Here is a 26306-nt window from a genome sequence, read left to right as displayed (position 1 = left end):
GTCCTTATCTCTGTTGTTGGTGGAGAGAACAGGAGGGGAGTAAGACAGACCCAACAAAAACCAACTTTAGCCACTGAGAGGAAGCTTAAAATCTACACAGCAACCCACACCCCTTATGCTTCACAAGTGACTTATGACCCATGTTATTAATCTCACTTTACTAAATGACAAGCAGATATACATGTGAATAATTTACTAGCATTTTCCCATTGGCCCAGGGATTAATTTCTCTAAAGTCTGCAGGGAGAAGGTGGTCTGGTCTCCACTGCATGAAATCACTTCAGTCTTCTCTCCCGCCCATGAGCAAGTCCAAGGTCAGAACTGGCAGGGGTCTGGGAAGTACCCGTTGGATCTCTCTGCTCAGAGAAAGGGTTGCCTTGGACATTTCACTTTCATCGTGAAGTTCCTCAGGGATTGCCTCAGCCCCTTCAGACCACAGTTCTGAAATGCTGATTCAGACAGGATCAGGTCTGAAATAATCAGTTCAGCATACCCTGAAATATCTTGTTTCCATCCTTCCAGCTTCTGTATCCCCCTTTCTCAGCATTATTTGCTCCAGAACAACTTAGAGGTCTCTGGAAAACCGATTAGATGTGATGAGGGAACTGTGCTCCCTCCACATGGCCAAAGAGAGTGACGGGGGTCAAGGACTGAGAGATTTGGTCACAACCTTGACTGTGGACTCCCAGCAAGATGTTAGGAATATTCCGGGATCTTCTATCAGGAATAAATGGTCTGATTCTTTACTGGTCATAAAGATGAGGTAAGAGTCAATGAGACTCTGAGCTTGAGCTTTGTATGAAAGATCCTGAACTGTGAGTGCATGTATGCATGTGTGTGTTTTTAGTCATGTCTGACTCTTTGCAGTCTTACGGACTGTAGCCCACCAAGCTCCTCTATCCATGGCATTCTCCAGGTAAGAATACTGGAGCGGATTGCCATGCCACATCTCTAGGGGATCTTCCCAACCCAGGGATCAAACCCACATCTCCTATGTTTCCTAGAGTGGCAGGTGGGTTCTTTACCACTAGCCCCACCTGGGAAAGTCTTAATCCTATTTTATTTCTAAAAAAGCTGATGTTCAGAGAGAGTTAATGACTCAGTGTCATTCATTTCTTTCTTTTTTAAAAAAAATTTTTTATTTTAAACACCAAAAACATTTTGTATTGAGTATAGTGATTAACAATGTTATGATAGTTTCAGGTGAGCAGTAAAGGGACTCAGCAATACATACACACGTATCCATTCTCCCCCAAACCCCCTCCCGTTCAGGCTGGCATGTAACATTGAGCAGAGTTCCATGTGCTATACAGTAGGTTTTTGTTGTTTATCCATTTTAAATATAGCAATGTGTACATGACCTTCCTAAAGTCCTTAACTATCACTTCCATACAAATGAACTTACTTATAATATAATATAAGTAAGTAAGAAAGAAACCTCTGTGAGAAAGAAACTCACAGACTTAGAAAATGAACTCATGGTTGGTGGGGAGAAGGGATTGGTGTCACTCGTTTCTAAGGGATGGAGAAGGAAGTTTCTTCATCTATGTGGTGGTGAAGTTGCTTAGTCGTGTCTGACTCTTTGCAACCCCATGGACTGTAGCCTACCAGGCTCCTCCATCCATGGAATTTTCTAGGCAAGAGTACTGGAGTGGGTTGCCATTTCCTTCTCCAGGGGATCTTCCCGACCCAGGGATTGAACCCAGGTCTCCCACATTGTAGGCAGACACTTTACCCTCTGAACCACCAGGTCAGAGGTTCATCTGAGCCACCAGGACAGAGGCTTCCCTTGTGGCTCAGCTGGTAAAGAATCCGCCTGCAATGCAGGAGCCCTGGGTTCGATCCCTGGGTTGGGAAGATCCCCTGGAGAAGGGAAAGGCCGCCCACTCCAGTATTCTGGCCTGGAGAATTCCATGGACTGTATAGTCCATGGGGTTGCAAAGAGTTAGACACGACTGACTTTCACTTTCATCTATATAATGGGAGTCAAAACTTACAACCAACATAGTTTGGGAGGATGTAATGAGATATTATACATGGAAATGCCTGTAAGCCCCAAAGCCCTGAACATATGTTAGCTGTAGTTTTCATCAAGTCAGGCAGACTTCTTGGGGGGAAGGGGCCTTCTCTAGGAAGGCGCCAGAGCCATCTGAGCCAGATGCCAACTGTTGGGTGTCTCTCAGCTGCTATTTGCTTTGGCTTCAGGCCAAATCCTTTACCCAGTGCCTTTGGCAGTGATGGACAGGAAAAAACACTGTGGGCCAGGTGGCAAGCCAGGACACGTTACAGGTGAGAACACGGGCTTTCCCCACTGGCATGTTCCCATTGGAAGAAGGGAGAGACCGAAGCAAGACTCTGGCTGTCTTGGTAGTGTCCTCAACTGACTCAGCAGCAGGTCAGGGGTACAGAATTATTTAAATAAATCAAATAAACTTTCATAATGTTACAAATATTATAATTATAGTTAATACACACCAGGTCTTAGTTTTGACATGCAGGGATCTTTTAGTAGTGGTGTGTGAACTCTTACTTGCAACATGGGAGATCTAGCTCCCTGATCAGGGATCAAACCCAGGCCCCCTGCATTGGGAGTATGGATTCTTAGCCACTGGACCACCAAGAAAGTCCCACAGGTACATCCTTGAATTGCATTGAGCTTACTTTTTCCCAACTCTGCTTTTCACTGTAGGTATAAGTCGCTCAGTCATGTCCAACTCTTTGAGACTCCGTAAACTATACTGTCCATGGAATTCTCCAGATCAGAATACTTGGAATGGGTAGTCACTCCCTTCTCCTGGAGATCTTCCCAGCCCAGGGATCAAGCTCAGGTCTCCCATACTGCAGGCAGATTCTATACCAGCTGAGGCAACTTTCACTGCTGCTGCTAAGTCGCTTCAGTCGTGTCCGACTTTGTGCAACCCCATAGATGGCAGCCCACCAGGCTTCTCTGTCCCTAGGATTCTCCAGGCAAGAATATTGGAGTGGGTTGCCAGTTCCTTCTCCAATGCATGCATGCATGCTAACTCGCTTCAGTCATGTCCGACTCTGTGTGACCCCATAGACGGCAGCCCACTAGGCTCCTCTGTCCACAGGATTCTCCAGGCAAGAATACTGGAGTGGGTTGCCATTTCCTTCTCCACACCTTTCACTACCTCATCCCAATTATTTTCACTTCACCTTGCTGAAACCTCATTTCCTTGTAATGAACACTTCTACATTTTCAATCTATAAGACCATTGTTTCTTCTACCTCCTTGTCTTATCTGGATTGTTTACAACCTAATTCTATGCCTAGGAGGCAGGGATGACCTTCTGCAATCTTCTCCTTGCACCTCTATCAGGCACTCACAGGCAAAGTCTCCTCCTCCTTTGAGTTTTAAGCTATTCAGATGCACCATGTTGCTGTCATCTGCTACCCTCCCATCAGTCATTACCATCATTCTTTGAGAATTCTGGCATTTCATTCACACCCTACCTGCAACCAAAGGCAACTGTGACACTCATCCAACATCCTAGACTCAGATTTTAAATTTCATGACTCCACTGCCTTTCATCTGCATCCCAATGATTGCTGAATATAAAGAGTTAAAGGCCTCATATTGGGAAATAAAATTAGATCTATGCCATGTAGCTAAAGATGGCAGAACCAGAATTTGTGGGAAAGTGTTAGAAGAGGCAGATTTCAGCTATTAAAGGAGAGATCTCCTAGCAGAGCTGTCCACTAGTGAGACAGGCTTCTTTACTGATTGATTATAGAATGTTCACCAAAAAAGCCTGGAGTCAGGAAATCTAGTTTTGAGTCTTGTCTCAGCCTTACCAACTAATGGAACTTGGGTAGGACTCAACCTCTTTCAACCTTAGTTTTCTCATACTTAAAAATAAAGAATAATAGTTTCTACCTCACTGGTGGTTTAGTTGCTAAGTCATGTCCGATTCTTGTGACCCTATGGACTGTAGACCATCAGATTCCTCTGCCCATGGGATTTCCCAGGGAAGAATATTGGAGTGGGTTGCCATTTCCTGCTCCAGTGGATCTTCCTGACCCAAGGATCAAACCCAAGTCCTTACTAGGTCATAGTGAAAACCAAATGAGATCAGGAGTGAGAAAATAATTATAAATTATAAGATACTCATCAAATATTACCATAATCCCTGGGAAGACAAAGCCTATGAGCATATAACTTACACAAATCCAAATTTTTGCTTGTGAAACTATAAATGAAGAAAGAAGACAATTAAATAATGGATTCTGGTTAAGATGGTGAATTGAGTACATGTATCTATTTTCACTCCCTCTCCAAACCTGAACTTTTTAAAAAAAAATAGGCATAAACTAACAAGCTTCCCAGGTGGATCAGTGGTAAAGAATTTGCCTACAATGGGAGAGCCGCAAGAGATGTGGGTTTGATCCCTGGGTTGCAAAGGTCCCCTGGAGGAGAGCATGGCAACCCACTCCAGTATTCTTGCCTGGTGAATCCCCATGGCCAGAGGAGCATGGCGGGCTATGGCCCATAGAGTCACAAAGAGTTGGACGTGACTGAAGCAACTTAGCACAGCACAGCAAACTAACAAGGGTGAAGAAAATGGGAAAAGAAACAATGACAGCAACATGTTGGAGGCATGACAGTAAACCCAAGACAGCTGAATTCTCAGGCAACTATGAAAAAGGGAGCTCAATTTACCCTACAAAGTTTCTGAAACAGTCAGCTATTGGAACACCAACTGATGGGTCTTCACCCTCCAGATGGAAGATTGGATGTGTCTTCTCTGGGAAACCTGACCAAGTCAAGAGGAAACACCTCAAGAGACTGACATTGGGGGTTCCATCCAGATCACCCTACAAAGAAGCTAATACTTAACAAGAGCCATCAATGCTTTGAAGCTTCCAATCAGTTTTTTAGTGCCTTAAATGTTAAAGGCTGTTTATTGTCACCCTGTTTTTTTAACTTATACACAGAACACATGATGCAAAATGCCAGGGTGGATGAGTTATAAACTGGAATCGAGATTGCCAGGAGAAATATCAATCTCAAATAGGCAGATGATACCACTCTAATGACAGAAAGTGAAGAGGAACTAAAGAGTCTGTTGATGAGGGTAAAGGAGGAGAATAAAAAAGCCAGCTTAAAACTCAATATTAGAAAAACGAAGATCATGGTTTCCAGTCCCATCACTTCATGGCCAATAGGAGGGGAAAAGGTGGAAGCAGTGACAGATTTCCTGTTCTTGGGCTCTAAAATCACTGCAGATGGTGACTGCAGCCATGAAATTGGAAGACAATTGCTTCTTGGCAGGAAATCTATGACAAACCTAGACAGTGTGTTAAAAAGCAAAGACATCACCTTGCTGACAAAGGTCCATATAGTCAAGGCTATGGTCTTTTGTGGTCATGTACAGATGAGAGAGCTGGACCATAAAGAAGGCAGAGCACAGAAGAATTGATGTTTTCAAGCCATGGTCCTGGAGTAGACTCTTGAGAATCCCTTGGAAAGCAAGGAGGTCAAACCAGTCAATATTAAAGGAAATCAATCCTGAATATTCAGTGGAAGGACTGATGTTGAAGCTGAAGCTTCAATACTTTGGCCACCTGATATTAACAGCTGACTCACTGGAAAAGACCCTGATGTTGGGAAAGATTGAAGGCAGAAGGAGAAGAGGGCAACAGAGGATGAGATGGCTGGATGGCATCACCGATTCAATGGACATGAACTTGGGCGAACTCCAAGAGATGATGAGGGACTGGGAGGCCTGACATGCTGCAGTCCATGGGGTTGCAAAGAGTCAGATGTGACTTGGCTACCAAACAACGACAAAAAATAGTAAACGTAATCAAGGATCATGAGACATATGAGGAAAACCTCATATGGAAGATGGAAAGGAAAACAAATTTTTAAAAATTAAACCAGTTTAGAGGAAGTGGAGACTTTGTAAGGGAGAAGAAAATGCATGTCCCTCTGTGTGTGTGTGTGTGTGTGTGTGAATCCCAACTGTACGTCAGTAGCTTTAGTGGGATAAGATTCTGCAACTATGAAATAAGATCAGGATGCTTTATTAAAAAGAGACATTCCTGGGGGGGAGGGAAGCTCTCAGAAATTAAAAATATGACAGCAAAAATGGAGAACTCGATAGAGGAGTTGAAAGATAAAGTTGAAGAAATTTTCTAGCAAGTAAAGCAAAAAGAGATAGAAAATAGAGAATAGAAATATTCTCTGTAATTTCTCTATAATTTCTATAGAAAATAGAGATAGAAAATAGAAAAGTTTTTAAAAGTTAAGAAAGACTATTCTAAGGAGTCCAATATGCAAACAAGAGTCACAGAAAAAAGAAAAGAGGCAAATAAAGGGAGAAAAATCAGTAAAAAAATAATTTGAGAAGATTTTCCTCAGTTGGAAGATACGAGTTTTCATATTGAAAGGATCCATCAAGTGCCAGGGCCAGTAAATAAAAATAGACTCATATCAGTGGAAATCATTGTGAAGTTTCAGAATGCTTGAGACAAGGATGAGATCCTACAAGCTTTCACAGAGAAGCACACTTAAAGAAACAGCTTAGAATGGTATCATTCTTCTTAGTTGCAATGTTAGATGGTAGAACAGAGGAATCATGCCTTCATAATTCTGAAAGAAAATAACTTCTAACCCAGAATTCTACACTCAAAGCCTCAGTAAAGTCTGAACTTCCCGGATGGTCCAGTGGTTAAGACTCTACCCTCCCAGTTCAGGGGGCCCGGGTTCAATCCCTGGTTGAGGAACTAAAATCTCACGTGCCACAGCTAAGAGTTCGCGTGCCACAACTAAAGATTGAAAATCCTGCATGCCACGACTAAGACTTCGCATAGTCAAATAAACAAACAAAAACATTTTTAAAAACATCAGTGAAGTCTGAGGATAAAATAAGGCCTATTTCGACATTCAAGGTTTTTGAAAAGTGTTCTCTTCACCCTTTCTCAAGAAGTTTTGGTAAGTTACACTCACCCTAATTTGAGCTGAAGAAGAGGGAACCATGGGATTCAGGAAAGAGGGGACCCAACGTGGGAGAAAAGCTGATGGCATTCCCAGGATAGTGTGGAAGCATGACTCAGGGTGACAGCTGTGACCCTTCTAGGAAGGGTCACTGGACCATATAGGGATGGGTCAGAAGGCTCCAGAAGATTTCTCCAAGATAAAATCAATTACCCTTGTGATGTATTTGGATATACTGGCAGGAGACTGGGGCAATTGATGGAGAGTTTGAGGTTGTGGTAGTGAAAGTGCATAAAAAAGCAGATGAATAAAAAAAAATTATTAGTTTCAGGGAAAATAGAAAGTTGTTCAAGAAAGGAAACTAATACATTTACACGGCTTAGCTGTGGATACTATTTACATAGACATAAAAATGTAAACACTAGATATTGAGCTAAGCAAGATTATAATATAATTGCAATGGGAGGATGAGGAAATTAGATGGGCATGTGAAAGTGAAGGGAAATAAAAAAGAATTAAATTCTCTGTTTTCCATTATAGAAAGTCAACAGATAATGTCTAAAACTGAAAAAACAATAAGTAGCAATATGAGTGTGTTATTTAGAATTAAATATGGAGATGCTATCATTAGAGTTGGAAATCATTCCCAATGGGGGGAAAAAAAAAAAGAAGATATGGGAACTGTTCATTTCTATAACAAATCTGGTAGAATAGTTTGATTCAATAAAATATGACATTTATAACTTTGATAAAAATGCACATGGGAAAATGATTGAATAGTGTAGATGATTCTCCATGCCATCCCACTTATAAAGTTGTTTCCTCCCTGGGGTAAAAGTGATACCAAAGACATGGGCCTGCCCCACTCTGTCCCATATTGCCTCAGCTCCCATGTGCCTCTCATTCGGGGATTTTCAAAGCTAATGCTAACAACACCTGACTTGACCATACATACTGTCTTTGGAACTTGATGCTTGCTTACGACATGTCTACTCTTTATGAGAGGGACTTCCTGGCTTCAGTTAGAGGTTGTTCTATATGTCTTATACGTCATATAGGTTCTGTATGTCCCATTCCTTTCAACTCCCAGAAAGGGCATACAAACAAACTAACCACAGTTACACAGTCACATACCCAGGGGCCTATGCGATTGATGAATGACTGATGAATGAATGAAGTGGCTGGAGCCAAGGAGAGGTCAGGGAAGGCTCCCTGGAGGAAGCAGTCAACTATATCAACGTTTTACATTCTGTTCCTTAAAAGAGTGCACCAACGATCTTCTTGCTGCATTACAGTAAAGCCTGCTTGAATTGATGCTTTTTAGTACTTTCTTTTTTTCTTTTTAAATGTAGTTGAACACACAAAGTCATAGCTGAAGGAACTGATATTTTCAATGCCTAGTATTGAGGCATTATGTAATAGGAGAAGTATGTGTCTGCTGTGTAGCTGATATGCCTCATAATGGGGAGAGGGGCTCCGAGAGTGCAGGAATGCCAGATTGTGAGCAGCAAGTGGAGAAATAATAGGACTTGGGCTGTTTGGTTTTCTTGGTTACGTTTTTCACCCCACTTCCCCCAGTTTCACTGTCAGCTCCTCGTGGGGCTACCAGGAGCCACATGAGAGCAGTCTCTCTGGCAAGGCAGAAGCAAACAAGAAAGGAGAGAACATAAGACTTGAAGCAGTAGTTGCTTTTTGGCAAAATAATAGCTTGTGATAACCTCATTCCAAGCTTTAACATATCTTGTGCCAAAAATGCAAAATGCCAAGTGGAAGAAAAGCACTCAGCTTCTCAAGGGCCCCATCCAAGAGCCCTCACAAACCCATTCAAACATGATTACGCTCATTATCACCTCCCAATATGTTCAGGGCCCCTGTGAATCCCCAGAGGGGCACTCAGGTTTCTTTCAGGCTGTGATCCAAGCTTGCAAAGTTTTGTCAAAGAACTCATATGTGGTGTCTTAGAATGCCCCATTCTCAAGTTCAGCCACCCCAAGGAGATGGCATTTTTGTGCAAAAAATAGGAGGCTCCAAAGCACAATTTGGAATAGAATTTGTTGTAATGTTAAAGATTTTCCTTGGGGTGAGGAGGGACACTTCAACAAAGCTACAGTTAGGTGGGGAAACACTATACATTCAAGTTAGTAACATCTCTCCACCGTGTTTAAGGAAGAAAAGAACTCTGATGAGGTGGTGTGTAGGTGTGTAGGTGTGTCACTTTAGGTCCTCTAGGAAGCAGACACTGTGATGGGGACAGGAGTGTAAGAGATTGACTGGGAGTAATGTCTGTGAAAACTAAAGAAGGAGAAAGTCGTTTTGGGCAGGGAATGTCTTTAGACTGTGATACAAATCGGATCAAACCAGTCAATCCTAAAGGAACTCAGTCCTGAATGTTCACTGGAGGGACTGATGCTGAGGTTGATGTTCCAATACTTTGGCCACCTGAGGCCAAGAGCTGCCTCATTGGAAAAGACCCTGATGCTGGGAAAGATTGAGGGTAGGAGGAGAAGGGGCAACACAGGATGAGATGGTTGGATGGCATCACCGACTCAAAGGACATGAGTTTGAGCAAACTGCGAAGTCCCAACACATTATTCTTTTTAAATTCATCATCAGCAATTTTTTAAATTGATGTTCTACTCTGTACCAGGTACTATGCTTGGCCTCTACCTATGTAGAGTTCACAGTAATAGAATAGAATAATTAAAATAATACATGATAAAGAGTAATGAAAGTGCATGTGAATGGTAGAGAAGCTCAGGGAAAGAAGGGCAAAAATACACAATGATTTAGGTGTCTGTTTTACCCCTGGAAGGGGCCCTGCCAATCTATTTCATACCACACTGACATGAGCATGTGTGTTACTCAGGTAGGCTCCCAAAATAGGTTGCAATAGGTTAAGTAAGTGATTAGTAAACATCTTTGCTTCCCTGGCAGCTCAGTGGTTAAAAAAAAATCTTCCTGTAATGTGGGTGACCCAAGTTCAATCCCTGGGTCTGGAAGATCCCCTGGAGAAGGAAATGGCAATCTGCTCCTATATTCTTGCCTGGAGAATCCCATGGACAGAGGAACATGGAGAGCTACAGTCCATGGGGTTGCAAATAGTCAGACATGACTGAGTGAGTAACACACACACACACACAACCATTTCTGGAGCAGAAAATTTTCTGTTGAAAAAGAGGTCACAGTCTCAGTTACTAAATTTAGACAAACTGGGACCCAAAGCACTTCCCAGGTGGCTCAGTGGTAAAGAACTCACCTGCCAATGCAGGAGACACTGAAGATGCAGGTTTGATCCTTGGGTCTGGAAAATCTCTTGGAGAAGGAAATGGCAACCCACTCCAGTATTCTTGCCTGGAAAATCCCATGGACAGAGAAGCCTGGCAAGCTATAGTCCATGGGGTAGCAAAGAGTCCCACCAGACTTGGCAACAGAGAGTACATGCGAACCAAAAGCAGTCCATTATTAGAAAATGGAGTACCAATTCCAGCCCAAACAAACTGGACCTCAACTCCAGGTGGAAAAAGCCATGCTGCTTTCAGCCATGGAAGCAAAATGTTCATGGGCTCAGAGACAATATTTCCACCTAGACCGGCTGTGTGTGCTGTCCGACTTTTTGCGACCCTATGGACTGTAGCCTGCCAGACTCCTCTGTCCATGGAATTCTTCAGGCAAGAATACTGGAGTGAATTGCCATGCCCTCCTCCAGGGGATCTTCCCAACTGAAAGATGGTGTCAGCATCTCTCCTCCTGCACTGGCAGGCGGGTCCTTACCACTAGCGCCACCTTGGGAAGCAGCGTTTAGGGGACTTCTTTTCCTCATTGTGATTTCTTTTCCAGTTAGGCCTCATAGACATGATGTCTGGTGTGTAAACAGTGGCTAAAAAGTTCACATGTTTAACCAGACCTTGATGTGCATTGTTCTAGAGTAAACATCTGTGGTCAGTTTTGGCGGGATGGACTGGTGTATAAACCATGACCACTATTCTTAAGGGGCAAATAGTCCCAGGTCTAGAAAAACCCACTAGTTTCCAGGGAGCTCTCCTTTATTTTGGGACTGTCTCTGGGCTCCTTCACATCACATGATAGTTCAGATCAAGTGACTTAAACTGAGTCCACTTCCTGCCTGGGTCTGGGCTACCACTGTTAGGACTACCACTTCCAAAGGGCTAAATTTTTTAGGATGTGGCTTTACTGCTACTATTATCCCATTGATTTTACACTGAAGGGCCTTAACATTGCCTGAAGTCATTACACCCAGTTGACGTATCAGTTGGACCCCCTATTACCCTACCAGTCATAGACCTGGATGCAAACTAGTCTTTGTCGATTCATATTAATGTGCAATTATCTGCAGTGGCTCAGAAATCATGGCATTTTTCAGAAGACTTGTCATGCGTGTCTTGAGCTGTTTTTATAACAACAGGGAAAAATAGATGCATCCTATGTGAACTGATACAAAACCAACTTCTAAGTGCAGAATGACTTGCATCTTAATGCTGAAAAAATGTACAAAAATATATCAAATTATATTCCCAAAACTGACCCTTTGTTTCCTTGTCCTGGAGCGGGGTAACTGGAATTCTGTTATATTTTCTTTATACTTTTTCTTTTTAATCCTCTGTATTTTACCTACAAATCACCTGTGCTATGAACCACATGCTTCATCAAAAGTAAACCTCACTTGCTTCTTACTGTGGCCCCCCAACAGATCGAGGAAAATAGTTCTGTTTTCACAGTGAAATCACAGACATAAATCTCTGAAATCCAGCTCATCTCTTTGTGAGGACTCCTTCACATTCATTTTCTGGCAAAGAGATTGAAAGAGAGATTCCTTCTAGAAAACTCAAAAGCTGGGGGAGAGGAGAGCTTTCAGCGGCCCTTGGCTAAAAGTCCATTGGGATCCCAAATGGCAGGTCCAAACCTCAATTTGCATTCAAACATCAAGGCAAACCTCTCAGATTTTTTCCTTCTACTCCCTTATTGTAGTTCCTTCACCCACTCCTCCCTGGCTCTGCTGCTTAGTTTGTTTTTAACCTAAACCCACAGTAATGGGGGAGATAGAGCGTTAAGCTTGGAGGTAGAAAGAACCAGGCTTCTTCTCTGCTTTCTTACTATGTGACTCACAGTGCCTTCTCTCAGCCTATTTCCACAGCTGTAGTTGAGGAATAATCACTTCTCAGGGTTACTGGGGGAATCAAATGACATAACACATACTAGGTTGGCCAAAAAGTCATTTGGGTTTTTCTGCAACATCTTATGGAAAACTCGAACCAACTTTTTGACCAAGCCAATATAAACGTTTATATTAATAAAACCCACCAGTTTACATTAGTAAAATCCACCAGTCCTTACTCCCCTAACCAAATGCTTGTCTGAAATAAGACTCAAAACTAGTAGGTCTACTTAGGAGGACTCGCTTCCCCAACAGTGGGACAGCCGATTTGTCAATAGAAATCAGCTGCAATGACCAGCCAGGAAGGTCTAAGCTTAGGCTGGAGACCACTCAGCTTGACAGAAGTATCAGCTGCCATCTGCCCCTGGAGAACCTAAGCTACAGCTTTCTGCAGGAGTTAAAGAATTCATTTCCTTCTCCTTTTTCTTTTTTCTGTATTTATAGGGCCTGACATTGTACCAGAAGAAGCAAATTAGACAAACCAGTTTACATGAGTGAATAAGTCAGTCAAAATATTTCCCATCAGCCTGGCAGATATTCCTACCGTACCCTCTCAACAACCTCTTCTTTATGCTCTCTCCTGCCACACTTATACCTCCTTACTTCCTGCCTACATCATTGCTGCCAAAAATAATCACTTCAAAAATGGCCTAAAGGATTGTTAAATGAAATGAGCGGGTTGCATCACTCAAACTAAGACTGAGGGAACCCCCACGAACTCTCTCTCCCATGATGAATCATGTGGAAAGTCCTCAGCCTTTATTTCAAGGGCATCCCCATTTGGTCCCATTGGGCTTTCCATCCTCAGCTCTTGCTAGGTCCCAGTGTGAACTTGAACAGCAAGCAGACGGGTCTTCCCTACTCTCCATCTGTCTTTGCTCCTCTGCCCCAACCTCAGTTTGAACTTCTCCTTTTCGTCTTTCTATGTCCAATTTTCACTCATTCTTCAAGGGCCATCACAACCCCTCTGTTACCTTGCTTTCCCATAGACAGGCAGCACCTGCAAACGTTGGGATAAGATAGTCTGGGGTTTGAATCCCCCTCTCTGCTACTTGTTACAATAGTTTAGCATGTGGAACAAATCCCTCATATTTTCTTTGCCTCAGATTCCATATTTGTAAAGTATGTCAAGTAGGATAATACCACCGGACCGTGTTGTCAGGAGGATCAAATGAGATGAAACGTAGAGCATGGTGGCTGGTAAGTAGTAACCAATCAATAAACAAAGATCAGTAATTTTTTTAATTAAAAAAAAAACACTTTTAATTTTATGTTGAAGTATAGCTGGCTAACAATGTTGTCATAGCTTCAGGTGGACAGCAAAGGGACTCAACCATACATATGCATGTATCTCTTCTCCCACAAAGTCCCCTCCCATTTTAGGTTGCCACATAACATTGAGCAGAGTCCCCTGTGCTATATAGTAGGACCTTGTTGGTTATCCATTTTAAATATAGCAATGTGCACATGGTCATCCAGCTCCCGAACGATCTCTTCCTTCCTTTCTTGCCCCTGGCAACCTTAGGTTTGTTCTCTAAGTCTGTGGGTCTGTTTCTGTTTTGTAAATAAGTTCATTTGTATCATTTCCTTCTAGATTCTGCACATAAGGGATGTCACATGACATTTCTCCTTCTCTGATTTACTTCACTCAGCATGACAGTCCCTAGGCCCATCCGTGTTGCTGCAAATGGCAGTATAATGGCCATTATTTTTATCTTCCTATAATATCTGCCACATCTCAAACTTACTGTCAGTTAATGGCAGTGCTGTACAGTTTGATAGCATTACATTTAATTCATGACCAACTGCAGATATTAGGTTTGTGAAGCCCTTTGTGGGGGAGGAATTTCCAGTTGAGAAACATGTAACCTTATAAGAAAAACAGGATTAGGGAAGCTGAGGTCATGTGTAAATCTATAAAATTTATTATACATTTTTACATTCATTAAAATAAGTCGGTAAAGGCAGAACATTAAACAAAGAAGCTATAGTCATATTTATGAGTATTGCATTAGTGAAAATTAATTTCCATCTACTCTGTCTTGCTCCCTGCAAACTTTCTGGGGCACTTTGACCTGCAGAGTCAAAAGGATGCTTATGTATTCAGTTTGCTTTGTAACAGCTAACGCCGACGTCATGAGGCATTCTGATCTGGGCCTGTTCCTTCAACCACATGTTTAATGCATTTTTGATCTGGTGACTTGGAACTACTGATTCCTGCTTCTCAGATTCTTTCTGCCAATCCTGCTCCTTCAGCCCATCTTATACCATCTCTTGAAGAAACTGATTCATACCAGCATTCTTTTCCCTGCTTCCCCAAATGAAGAATATCCTGAATCTGGATGAAGAGTTAAGTCTATTTCCATGGAGGGTTTCTACCTCATTCTCAAAGCTGTACTCAGCTTAGGAGAGGAAGTCAGGTGTTGTGTAGACACATCGCCCGGAAGGAGAGACCTCACTGCCGAGGGCTTCTGAGGGAGTGTCTTGGGGATGTAATTTCTATTCTTAATAATCCCTTCCTTCTCTTCCCTTTTTTCTGGCCTCAGCTCTTTACCTCTTTGCCTTCCTCAGGCCTCTACGTGCCCCATTTTCTCCTGGGAGCCCTTTCCTGCTCCAGGAATAACTTGGCTCCCTGCCCCAAGACTCTTCTGGCAATGCAGCATTGGCAGTGCCAGGCATTCTCGAATCTCCTGGGCTTTCCTTCCAGTGACTGCGGGCTCTTGGGAAGGGAGGCAGGAGAGCAGTTCTGATCCTCTCCCTGGGGAAAAGGTAAGGGTGCTTCCAGTCTGTCCTGAGATTTCTCCTTCCAAATTTCTGAAGTTAAACACACCTCTCTGTGGAGATTCGTCTCTCTGCAGAGCCTCTCAAATGGGCTCCATTTGTAGCTCTTTTAGTAACATAACATGATTCTTTCTCACCAGAACCTAGAGCCTCATCTGCTCCTATCAAGTGAGTTTCTGATGGCAGCAGGAGAAGAAGGTGAGTCACTAGGTTTGGGGGAGCATCATTAAAAGCTTTTGCAAGAAGCATTTGCAGCTACTTCTGGTTTCTCTTAGCTGGTTGTACTTGTTTTCTCCCAAGTCCTATTCGGGCAGGGCTATCTGTGACTTATGCTTGGAGTTATGGAAGGTGGCTTTCCCTTCTCTTTCACACAATAACTGAGCATCATGTTGCCCTTCTGTTTCCGTCTCTGCCTTTCTGCATCAATTTTCAGCTTATCTGAATTCTCATTGTGTATGCTCATGGGGGCCAATTCCATTACATTGCTCCACAAAAGAGTCCCTGGACTCCCTTTTCTAGAGTAATTTAGCTGACTTCAGTATGAATCAAAAGAAGCTGACTTCAATATGAATCAAAAAGGAAAGATGTTTGGCAACATTTTGATAGCAATTATAGCAATTAAGGGAGCATACTGTCATGGGCTAGCTGTGGGTGCAGGGCACCAATGCCTCAGCTACAAGGAATGTCAGATGAGAGCCTGGGGACCCCTGGGCATGGAGGACATTGCTCAAGACTAACTCTTGATGGCTAGAGGGGGGGCCTTTGACCTCACAGGAGGGTTAAGTCTCACATTATCATTTAAGGAACTTATGGCCTAATGACTGATAAACTTAATTACCCTAGCTTTCTTACTATCTTTAATAAAACTCCTTAACGATAAAGAGTTACTGGTCCTACAGGTTTTGTGTTTAAGATGCTGTACAATTAATCAGCAAATGAGACCTTCTTTTTTTTTGTGAGGGAGAATGATCAAGGAATTGAAAATAAGGAAAGATTTAAGAAGTTGCTAGACCAGTACTACCAACTAGAACTAAGGATGAGTGTTTTTCCAACTTCAAGTCCCGAGTTAGATTCCTCAGCTAGGTCTACATGAATCATGCTAAGCAGAGTTGTGAGAGTCATATCTGGTGAATTCATGACTGCTCAGCAGCTTGCTTCAGCCCAGCTGTATTTTCCCACATTCACTGGATAATTGCCCAATACCTTTGAATTGATTAATTGGATCTTACATAAGGGAAGCCACATTCCTGAGTGGTGGCAAGTTCAAAAAAGTAAGACATTAAGAAAATTAAGAAGTTTTTTTTTTTCCAAACTTGAGGCCACCAATGCTTATTCCAAACTTTAAATCTTTCAAGATCAAAAGTCCATCTTGAGGATAAAGCATACCAAAGCCATAGAGAAACGTTAGTTTTGGCAAGATGAGCAAAGAGAAGTGGGCAGAAAGGAAGCAAACAAAATACAGAGAGGAAATTCTACCTTAACTCTCCTCACAGAAGTTTCATTAAAAAACGACAATCACCCAGGCATCTCTTTATATCAATAAAAAAATAATTAAAGGGAAAATATTTAAAATGAGTGACCTCTGCAGGTTCTGATCTTTTCAACATATGAAATTCTGAAGTTAAAAAGTTTTGTGACTTCCCTCGTGGTCCAATGGCTAAGATGCTGTGCTCTCAATGCAGGGTACCCGCGTTTGATCCTGGTCAGGGAACTAGATTCCACTTGCCGCAACTAAAAGATTCCCTATGCTGCAGCTAAGACCAAGCACAATCAAATAAATTAAAAAAAAAAAAAGAATCCATTTTTAAAAAGAGTTTTGTGAAATTAATTTCACAAATTAATCAGGAGGTCCAAATGCCCACAGCCTCAGGGGTTGGCATGACTGGTTCTCTCCTTCTAGGTGAGACAGACACTCACTCTGTGTAAAGGTGAGAATGCCGTTACATGAAACACCATCCCTGACACACAATGATTCAATTTGGTGGGCTTTAACAAGCATACCAAGTCCAAGAATCAAATGAGAGAGTTAAGAAAGCATTTGGTTTTGTTTGCCTAACAGAAACAGCAGAAATACAGTTCCAATCCCACAACAAAGCTATTAACTTCCATTGACTTTAAAAGATAAAGCTACCTCTGGGACAACATTAAACACACCAATATTAGCTTTAGAGGGGTGTCAGAAGGAGAAGAGAGAGAGAAAGGACCTGAGAAAATATTTGAAGAGATAATAGCTGAAAAATTCCCAAACATGGGAAAGGAAGTAGTCTGCCAAGTCCGGGAAGCCAGAGTCCCAGGAAGGATAAACCCAAGGAGGAACACACCAAGACACATAGTAATCAAGCTGACAAAAATTAAAGACAGAGGTAAAATATTAAAAGCAACAAGGGAAAAATGACCAAACAAAATACAAGGGAACTCCCGTCAGGCTTTCAGCTGATTTCTCAACAGAAACCCTACAAGCCAGAAGGGAATGGCATGATATATTTAAAGTGATGAAAGGGAAGAACCTACAACCAAGAATACTTTACCCAGCAAGACTCTCCTTCAGATTTGATGGAGAAATCAAAAGCTTTCCAGACAAGCAAAAATTAAGGAATGTAGCACTGCAAAACCAGCTTTACAACAAATGCTAAAGCAACTTCTCTAGGCAGGAAACATAAGAGAAGGAAAAGACCTACAGAAAGTAAACCCAAAACAATTAAGAAAGCAGTAATAGGATCGTACGTACTGATACTTACTTTAAAGGGAAATGGATTAAATGCATCAACCAAAAGACATAGACTGGGTGGATGAAAACATGAGCATGTATGCACTTCCACTTTCCACGCCACTCGCCTTGACCACCCCCCAAGTTGTATGTAATTATTTTATATTGTTAAGTTAATCATGCTCCCATTATGGCTTGCAATTGTAATTGTCTTTTACTTTTTGTCTGGCTATTGATTGGGAAAACTGATAAACATCTTTTACTATTGTGATTATGTAACTATTACTCACTTAACACCATTGTATCATGATTGGTCAACAGAAAAACAATAGAACTCTGTATCACCGAAACTAGTATCTAATACAAAAACCTGTAATCACTTTCTAAAATTCAGATGTGTATCAAAACTATCTTGAAATTTTTGAAAAATACAGTGCCCAGGTATTGCTTTTTTTCTACAGAACTACAGATACATTTCTAATGAGCAGTCATGTTTAAAAACAGTAGGACTATATGATGATCTTTTACTTTTATCTAGTTTGTTTCACTTCTTCTATTTCATATTCAGTGCTCCCATTTCATTTAGTTTATGTTCTCCAATTTCTCCACTTGTTTTTAATGTTCTTTCTCAACTCTTTATCAAGTGTAGTAGAAAAACTATTGTATACATATATATATATGATATATATTTTATAAAACTTATGAATTTTTGCCTAACTAAAAAAATTATGACATCTTGATTCCACTTGGTTGACTTACTATGAATAAAATGCTAAATTTCTAATTAAAAAATAGATATGCAACAAGCAAATAAAGTTTACTGTATAGCATAGGGAACTATAGTCAGTATCTTATAATAATCTATAATGGAAAATAATTTCAAAAATAATATATGTGTATTTTGTGTAACTGAATCACCTTTCTGTGCACCTGAAACATTCTAAGTCAACTATACTTCAATACAATATATATATATTTAAAAAACACAAAACCATATCAGATTATATAATTACACTATTTGCAGAATTGAATCAAGTATAAACACATTTTATCTGGAACAACAGACTGGTTCCAAATAGGGGAAGGAGTACGTCAAGGCTGTATATTGTCACCCAGCTTATTTAACTTATATGCAGAGTACATCATGAGAAACGCTGGACTGCAAGAAACACAGGCTGAAATCAAGATTGCTGGGAGAAATATCAATAACCTCAGATATGCAGATGACACCCTTATGGTAGAAAGTGAAGAGGAACTAAAAGCTTCTTGATGAAAGTGAAAGAGCAGAATGAAAAAGTTGGCTTAAACTCAACATTCAGAAAACTAAGATCATGGCATCTGGTCCCATCACTTCATGGGAAATAGATGGGGAAACAGTGGAAATAATGTCAGACTTTATTTTTGGGGGCTCCAAAATCACTGCAGATGGTGACTGCAGCCATGAAATTAAAAGACGCTTACCCCTTGGAAGGAAAGTTATGACCAACCTAGATAGCATATTCAAAAGCAGAGCTATTACTTTGCCAACAAAGGTCCATCTAGTCAAGGCTATGGTTTTTCCAGTGGTCATGTATGGATGTGAGAGTTGGACTGTGAAGAAAGCTGAGCGCCAAAGAATTGATGCTTTCGAACTTTTGGAGAAGACTCTTGAGAGTCCCTTGGACTGCAAGGAGATCCAACCAGTCCATCCTAAAAGAAATCAGTCCTGAATATTCATTGGAGGGACTGATGCTGAAGCTGAAACTCCAATACTTTGGCCACCTGATGCAAAGAACTGACTTATTTGAAAAGACTTTGATGCTGGGAAAGATTGAAGGCAGGAGGAAAGGGGACAACAGAGGATGAGATGGTTGGATGGCATCACCAACTCAATGGACATGAGTTTGAGTAAACTCTGGGAACTGTTGATGGACAAGGAAGCCTGGCATGCTGCAGTCCATGGGGTTCCAAAGAGTCAGACATGACTGAATGACTGAAGTGACTGAACATACTTGCCAATGGAAAACACACAGCGGGAGGGCAGAGAACTGCTCCTTTTTCATGTTTTATCCCACTTCAAATTTACCTGGTCTCAAGGAGCTAGTACTCTAGGTAAGCTGAGTTCTGTACATTCCACAGTGGTGGTTCCTTTAGCTAGTAGAACTCATGAGAATAGGATGAATAATGGAAACTATACTTCATAGTAAAAACTCCCAAAATCTGCCCTGTACAGAAAGTTTAAGCCCAACTGTAGCATTTGGTCTGCACTCAAAGAAAGAAGGAAATCCAACCACAGCCTATACTTGGGTATACCTGAATTTATGGTTTATTTCTCTGCTTGCTCTATTCTCCATGGGACAGATCTGAGTATGTTTCATTTCTACTGAAAGCAACCCAACTCTAGGTCACAAAAATCAATAGGAGCCCTGTACTTATTTTGGCTGCAAAGCTAGAGAACAAGGTGAGAAATGGTCCCTAAGTTAATACAAGGAAATTGAGTACACGGACACAGACTCACCCACATACAGGCAATTGACTTCACTTCCATGCAGACTGCCAGAGGAAGCTTATTGTTAACCAAGCTGGCATGAGCACAGAAAGTAATCAGCTGTCATGAACACAATAAAAATGACCATCTTCTCCACTACCCCCCAAAAATGGTAAAGAGAGACTAACAAAATTAATCTGAATAAGATCTGCAGATATCATCAACTACAGCGGTTCTCATTCCTGGTTGAGAGTTCAGTGATTTAGCAAGTCATTAAAAAATATAGGCATATACCTACCTTACAGCACTTTGGGGAGAGAGTAAAGAGGGAGAGTAACAGTTTGATCTGTAATAGGTGAAGGGGGCATTCCTGTCCTGCAGTCTCAGATCTGGGTCCTCTCTCTGGAGAATATCTCAAGTGTTATATAGCAAGTTTAGATGGTGTCTTTGTGGGCAGGGTGTGTGGATGTTTAATATTAATATCCCAGGGGTATAGCTGCTGAGGAGTTGTTCACTCTCAGAAGCAAGTACAAAGAATCCACACTTTATATATGATTCACCTTAGATCATTCTCCATATTAATAGAGTAATCTCTTTTCACCTGGATGAAGAAAGACCTTGCTCTGGGTACAGTATGAATATTTTTACAAAGAAACTTCCAGAGATCTGGAGCGATGCTTCATATCTGTCCTAGAGATTCAAGCAAACAACATTTATCCACGTGCAAATATCTCATTGGGGCAATGCTGATTCCTAGTTGCTCTCTTCCTCTGGGAAAGCTCTAGAAACCCATGGGAAGGATTCATTTCAACCTTCTGTATGTCCCTGAAAGTTGCCAGAAGTCTCTATTCTGTCTGAAGTGTTGTCAGGAGAACACGCCCATCTGAGTAAGAGTGGAATCTATTGCCACATGGTAAGTGCAGAGTTAACCTTCTTACAGACATCGTCACATTTAATTCTCACAATGAACTCAGGGAAGAACCTGATATTTTCTGTGTTTTACAGACAAGAAGACTGAGACACAAGAGACAACAGTGATTTGCCCAAGGCTGTGTCACCCAGACACCTAATGCCGAGCTCCTGTTCTTAAGCACAAATTTCTCTGCACGGGGAATGGTTTCCAAGGCCAGCCTAGTTCTTGTCAGTTCCTGGACTAGGTAAGTGAAGTCTCTGGGAAGGTCCGATTCCATGCAGCAAAATCCCAAGTGGGAAGTATGACATAACCTGCATGGAATTAACAAGGCCCTTTCTTCCATGACCTACATGCTTCTTCCGTATGTTCTTCCTGACACATATATTCTCAACAATATGTTCCTGACACACACATTGTGGACCCTGACTTCAGCAGAACTATCTCTCCTGCCTGGCTGACCACTTGCTAACCAACGATCATTTGTATAGAAGTTTATTTCTTCCTTTGCTACATGGAGATAAGAGCACAGACTTCTAAGCCACTTATGAATGTAAATGCTGGGCCACTGGCATACTTGAGCCAGAGGCTGGCCCAGTGCTGAGACCCAGTGTGGGGAAGGATCTGCAGGGCTGTGTACAAAACTGAGTGACTGAATGTGCGCGTGCACGCACACACACATGGAGCACACCTGAGGTGTGACTGTGTGATAAACTAGAAGCCGTGACCTGACCACTGTGGCTCAGGAGACTGACAGTGCAAATTCCTCTAAGCTGAGTGTATGGAGGTCATCTTCCTTTGAAAACTCTTGTGAAAGCATTCTGTACGCCAGCACCCGGGGAGCTGCCCGAGAAGGGACCCCGGGGATGGGGGTCCCAAGTGGAGCTCTGCCTCCCATGGTCCTCAGTTTCCACTGGTGTTGTTTCTCCACTGCCCCTGCCCATGAGAAAACGATTCCAAGCCTCTTCCATCCCCACCTCCCTGGGGCAATCTCATATTGATACCGTGTGCTGAGTGAAGGTTATCAGAAGAGATTTAATGAGAAGGGATTTGGCCAGACAGATTGGGAGATGCCATCACTGAATGTAATGTTGGAAATGAGTCAGGCAGGTCCTGAAGAATTCCAACTGCTTGAGGCAAGTTGGCACCCTCACGTCCAGGCTTCTGGGAAAGCAGAGCCCTGGACATCTGCCCTGCTTCAGTGTGTTGCACCCAGACTGCCCTGGGCACCATCTCCTCAGCCATCAGCACCCCTCAGTCATGATGAGTGCTTTAAGACAGGCCTAGACTGGACATTTAACAAGAGTTGGGAGTCCTGGACTCACTGAAGAGAGGTTGACCTCTTGCAGAGCGTTGAACTGGACCTCCAGAAGGTGGATCGCACAGTGGGTAGAGTCCTGAAGCTGGGTTCCTACAGCCTGGGTTTCAGTGTTGCTTTGGTGTTGGGATTAAGCTTCCCACATGGCCTGGAACAACGAACTGGTTCAAAAGTGGGATAGGAGTTCAGTTCAGTTCAGTTCAGTTGCTCAGTCGTGTCCGACTCTTTGTGACCCCATGAATTGCAGCACGCCAGGCCTCCCTGTCCATCACCATCTCCCGAAGTTCACTCAGACTCACGTCCATCGAGTCAGTGATGCCATCCAGCCATCTCATCCTCTGTCATCCCCTTTTCCTCCTGCCCTCAATCCCTCCCAGCATCAGAGTCTTTTCCAATGAGTCAACTCTTCGCATGAGATGGCCAAAGTACTGGAGTTTCAGCCTCAACATCATTCCTTCCAAAGAACACCCAGATCTGATCTCCTTTAGAATGGACAGGTTGGATCTCCTTGCAGTCCAAGGGACTCTCAAGAGTCTTCTCCAACACCACAGTTCAAAAGCACCAATTCTTCAGCACTCAGCTTTCTTCACAGTCCAACTGTCACATCCATACATGACCACTGGTAGGAGTATGTCAAGGCTATATATTGTCACCCTACTTATTTAACTTACATGTGGAGTACATCATGCAAAGGGCTGGATGAATTACAAGCTGGAATCAACATTACCAGGAGAAATACCAACAACCTCAGATATGTAGATGATACCACTCTAATGGCAGAAGGTGAAGAGGAACTAAAGAGCCTCCTGATGGGAGTGAAAGAAGAGAGTGAAAAAGCTGGCTTAAAACTCAACATTCAAAAAACTAAGCTCATGGCATCCAGTCCCATCACTTCATGGAAAATGGAAGGGAAAAAAGTAGAAGTAGTGACAGATTTTGTTTTCTTGAGCACCAGAATCACTGCAGATGGTGATTGATGCTTGCTCATTGGAAGGAAGGTTATGATAAACCTAGACAGCATATTAAAAAGCAGAGACATCACTTTGCCAGCAAAAGTTCATCTAGTCAAAACTATGGTTTTACCACTAGTCATATATGGATGTGAGAGTTGGACCATAAAGAAAGCTGAATATGCATGCTCCATCATGTCTGCCTCTTTGCAACCCCATAGACTGTAACCTGCCAGGCTCCTCTGTCCATGGCATTTTCCAGGCAAAAGATACTGGAGTGGGCTGCCATTTCCTTCTCTAAAATAAAGCTGAATGCTGAAGAACAGATGCTTTCAAATTGTGGTACTGGAGAAGACCCTTAAGAGTTCCTTGGAAAGCAAGAAGATCAATCCTAAAGGAAAGCAATCCTGGATATTCATTGGAAGGACTGATGCTGAAGCTGAAGGTCCAGTACTTTGGCCACCTGATGTGAGGAGCCAACTCACTGGAAAATACCCTGATGCTGGGAAAGATTGAAGGCCAAAGGAGGAGGGGGCAGCAGAGGATGAGATGGTTAAATAGCTCAATGGACATGAGTTTGAGCAAACTCCAGGAAGGAAGGACAACTCCAGGATAGTGAAGGACAGGGAAATCTGGCATGCTGCAGTCCATGGGGTCACAAAGAGTCGGACATGACGGACATGACTTAGCACTGAACAACAACAGCAAAAGTTCACCTCGAGTGAATTCAACAGGGATTTCTTCCAAAGGACATCTATTCTCATTCTTAGTTATTTAAAACATTGGAACTCCCCTAGCCATCCTGCCTTCCCACAAATGCTGAGTAAAAGATTGCTTCTACAGTAACTGAGAGACTTCAGGGAGACTCGGTTGATTTGATAAAATTCCCCACTGCACTCCTAAATCTTGGCCTATTAATGATTCGTTTGTGACTAAGTATTAATTTTTAACAATGCAAACCTGCCTCAGATGGATAAATAGTGAATAGCTTTCCCATTCACGTGTTTTTAGAGAAGGAAAGGGACAGAATGTTAATACTGGATCAGCAGGTGAAACTCCAAGAAGGATAATGTTTGCTCAAGAAGAAGTGCCATCACTTTACCATGTGGGGGTCATGGCCTCCCCAGGCCCTTACAAGTCCAGCCTTAGGAGTCTTTGCATTGGTGTCAGCAAAACACAAGGATAGGGTTTCAACCTTCACTGAGACTCAGGCAGTGAACACTCTAAAAAATCTACTGTGAATGTGTGGGAAAAAAGGGAATTTTGAGCTGTTATTTTAATCAGGTGAAAACCAATTTGATGCTTCTCTATTTGACACTTTCTAATTTTCTCAGCCCCTGAATTTAGTCTCCTGGTTACTGGGGAAACAGATTTTTTTTCCCCCTGAATCTATATCTGCCCTATAATTACCTCTAATCAAGAGCTGTAATGGTGCTTTAGTTTCATATAGAAGAATCATAAAACTGGTCAGAGAGGCTCTTGTAATAAAGACAGGAATCCGAAAATACCAGGAGGCCTGAGCATTGTCTTGTCAGATCAGGCCAGTTCCTGACCCATGAGCCTGCTAGCCCCTTGGCTTCTATGATACTCATGCTTATTCTGCTGGGCTGGGTGCCCCTGCCTTAGAGATGTCACCTACACCTGCGTGTCACACCTGGAATCAGCGCCCATTCTGCTTCTGAGTCTTAAATGATGAGGAACTGACCTGTTTGTAGGAGGGGCCCCCACCACGCAGATCTCTGTTGAGGGGCTTCATGGGCATTTGGGAAGCCATTGCCAGGGTTGTAATGCCTCAGGGTCGGGGGTGGAGATTTGCCCCACCTCAGAAATACCAGAGGGAAAGGCAGAGGGCAGGAAGAGAAGTGTGTCCAGGAGAGGTATCCCAAAACCTGGGTCAATCAGCTAATTGAGGACTGACCCTGGGAAAAGGGCAAAGTCTGCAAAGCATAGTTTTTAGTCTACAAACATTCATTTAGCAACTATCATACGCCAAGCCCTGTAATAAGCCGTGGGGGAAAACATTGGTGAACAAGAAACAAGAACTTAGAGTTCAAATATCAGACTGGAATCAAGCGGTCACCCCACCTCCAGGGTCCCCTTCTCCTTCTCAAAAAATGTCCCTGCACCAGCCAGCCTGTGTCACATGGAGACCAGAGACACCTACCTGCATTTCTGTTCTTTGAAGACACCATTCCTAAGCTCCCCCAAATCCCTTTTCTCTTGCACCCTCATCCCTTGAGTACTTTAAAATACCTATTTGCTGAGGAAGTTCAATCTTTTGACTGATCACTTAGATTCTGTTACCTTTTTTTCCAAAGATGTTTACTTTTAAAAGAGGGCACCCTGGAGGAGGAAATGGCAACCCACTCCAGTATTCTTGCCTGGAAAATCCCACAGACAGAGGAGCCTGGCACAGTCCATGGGGTCGCAAAGAATCAGATACCGGAGTACATACACACACACACACACACACACACACACACACACCAGAGAGCAGAGTTTTATCCCAAAGAATCATATTTCTGATGCCAGTCTGTCACAAGGACAGAATGGTTAAAAACATTTTTTTAAATACTGACATTATTTTAATATTCCCTCCTATGTCTAGAGACATAATTTTAATATTCACTTAATCTCACAGCAATCATATGAAGTTGTTGATAATAAATAGATAAGAATATGAAATTCAGAAAGTCCTAGTTTTTACACACGGTCACACAGCAAGAAAGTAACAAAAGTAAAACATGGAAGCAAGTTCTCTGACTCCAAAGCAGGGGTCTTTCCACTGCACCACAAGGGCTTCCCTTGGCAATCACTTTGTGCAAGTGTTTGGGCCATCACCTGGCTTGAATTAGGGGCAGAGAGAGACATTGATGGGGTAGCAATATTTATGAGACTTTCTGCAACTCAAACAGGTACCTTGGGAATCACTTTTAGTTTTCCTAGGTGATCTGCCAAAAGTATTACCTCTTTTATTTTACCTCTAAACCTAAGTTCCCTTCTAAAATGTTGAGGTGTGAAGGAAGGATTGGATATGGA

The 26306-nt window shown here is 42.4% G+C and overlaps 2 long non-coding RNA genes across 4 annotated transcripts in view; one reads left to right on the top strand and one right to left on the bottom strand.

Annotated features, from left to right (window-relative positions):
* The window catches only part of LOC147363493 (uncharacterized), a 57663-nt gene that overhangs the window by 10085 nt on the left and 21272 nt on the right, over positions 1–26306 (bottom strand). The window lies entirely within an intron of this gene.
* The window catches only part of LOC147363494 (uncharacterized), a 45180-nt gene that overhangs the window by 7850 nt on the left and 11024 nt on the right, over positions 1–26306 (top strand). The window contains exons 1-3 of one of the 2 annotated variants that reach the window (XR_015137221.1): positions 14743–14903; positions 15056–15113; positions 21095–21246. This is a non-coding gene — a long non-coding RNA (uncharacterized LOC147363494). Of the gene's footprint in view, positions 1–14742; positions 14904–15055; positions 15114–21094; positions 21247–26306 lie in introns of those variants that run through there. The other variant, XR_015137220.1, reaches the window with a different exon arrangement.

This window comes from Bos grunniens, chromosome 11 (genome assembly GCF_055505025.1).
Source record: "Bos grunniens cultivar Pamir isolate PY7600 chromosome 11, Bosgru_T2T1.0, whole genome shotgun sequence".
In the NCBI taxonomy this organism is placed as follows: domain Eukaryota; kingdom Metazoa; phylum Chordata; class Mammalia; order Artiodactyla; family Bovidae; genus Bos; species Bos grunniens.
Note: the sequence above shows the minus strand (reverse complement) of the source record. Positions and strands in the feature narration are given on the sequence as shown.